Genomic DNA, 1745 nt, shown 5'->3' with positions numbered 1-1745 from the left:
GAGAATACAAGTTGCTATATGATAGATCTCGAAAACTCTAACAAAAATGGGTGAGATTTGAAAACTAAAACACTCTAGGCAACATCCTACAAAAATGAAAGTGTTAAACATGTCTAAGATGTTGAAAAACTAAACAAAATCGTGTATAAGGATCATTTTTGACAAATAAACAAAAGTTGTGACATTTGTGACTTTAAATCATTCCCGAGTTTGTTTTGTAAAATATCAAACCAAAAGAATTTTTTTTTGTAATGAATTAAACCAAAAGGGACTTTTTTGATCTTTTAAAACAACATAAGGACCATTTTGTAAAGACTAAGTCCAATAGGATTTGCCTTGAAAGCATTTATGTCAAAGGTGTCAGTTTTAATTTAAAGTATTAAACACGGGAACTGTTTTGCCACATTCCCCAAATATACCAAAGGAGACGCATCTTCTTCTGATCAGGGAAGAGGAACGGACGGCCAAAAGAAACGCGAATGAAACAGTCATACGCCTCTCATCTGTCGAGCGGAGGGAAAAGGAAATCGAAGGCGGCAACAGGTGGCTCGGTGGAGGAGACCAATAGCAAAGAGGAGGGAAGAAGAAGTCCGTCAAAAACGGCGATCCATCTTTGGTCTTCGTGATTCTGTCGCCGACAGCAACAACTCGGAAAAGAAATTAGAACAACAAGCAACAACGATTGGGTTTGGGGTGTTTGGGGTCGTGCTTTTTCGAAAGTAGCTGGGGTGTTTGGCTGAGATCGGTGAACAGGAAGGGAAGGATGTGAAAGTGAAAAGCGGCTCGGTGGTGGCTGTTGTCAACAGCGGTGGTGGCGGAGCATAGTGGCAGTGGGCGTTCTCTGGTGAACCCTCGTGGGTTCCTTTCTCGTCACAGGTTAGTCAAATGGGCAAAGAAACAACACTAATAGGGTGTGTTTGGCGTGATGTCTTCTTGATTGCAGGGAAATCTCCACTTGTGGTGGAGGTTTGGGTTGATTCCATTGACAGGTAAGGCACAAGAAAGAAAACGGGGATGCTCCCATCTTGGTTTCGCCGGAAACTGCCACCCACCACCGGTGGTCCTTGGCAGGAAATGATGAAGATGAAAGGAGGGGTTGATGCTTCTTCATTGGCCAAAACAGTCCATGAATCAGAAAAGAGAAGAGAAATAAAGAAGGATTTTGGGTTTTTGTGGTGTGATACATTTGTTTTCAATTTCCAAATTTGGTATTCACCATATATTATAGATTTACTTTGGATTGGATGAAGTTTGTAAGAAAAGTCTTTGAGTGCCAATTTGGTCAGGGTGAAACTTGAAATCAACATACTTGGTTGTCAAATTTTATTTATTGTTGTACTTCGAGGTAATTTTAGAAGCAATGTATTGCTTCAATTATTAATATGTATTTGTGTATGTAGAAACATGTATTTGGTGTATTATTGAGTGATGTGGTAAAAAATGTGAGTGTAGATGTTATAGTCATATTGCTCGTAATTTAAAATCAATTATGAACGACTCAAAGTGCCAAAAGTACAATGTCATATTTGGAATATCTAAAATAATGATATTTTCTAACTTTCTCGATTCGTGTGCTCTCGATCCGGATATAATTTTTTTTTTTGAAAATGACAAATGATAATCTTGGTTATAAGATTTCCCAAAAGTCAGAAGGATCTTAAATCCGATAAGTAGAACTTCGGGAAAACCCGTTTAAAGTTTCGCGATTTGTATGATCAGATTCGACAGATTTTTCAAATATGATT

General features: G+C 38.3%; 1 long non-coding RNA gene across 1 annotated transcript; it reads left to right on the top strand.

The window, feature by feature from the left end:
• Positions 1–301: 301 nt before the first annotated feature.
• LOC145111532 (uncharacterized) lies at positions 302–1405 on the top strand. Its single transcript, XR_013710303.1, has 2 exons — positions 302–876; positions 944–1405. It is a non-coding gene; the product is annotated as an uncharacterized LOC145111532 (long non-coding RNA).
• The last annotated feature ends 340 nt before the right edge of the window (positions 1406–1745 follow it).

The sequence above is a fragment of the Lactuca virosa genome, chromosome 5 (genome assembly GCF_052849685.1).
Source record: "Lactuca virosa cultivar CGN04683 chromosome 5, Lactuca_virosa_CGN04683_v6, whole genome shotgun sequence".
Classification (NCBI taxonomy): domain Eukaryota; kingdom Viridiplantae; phylum Streptophyta; class Magnoliopsida; order Asterales; family Asteraceae; genus Lactuca; species Lactuca virosa.
This window is presented reverse-complemented; position numbering and strand designations above follow the sequence as displayed.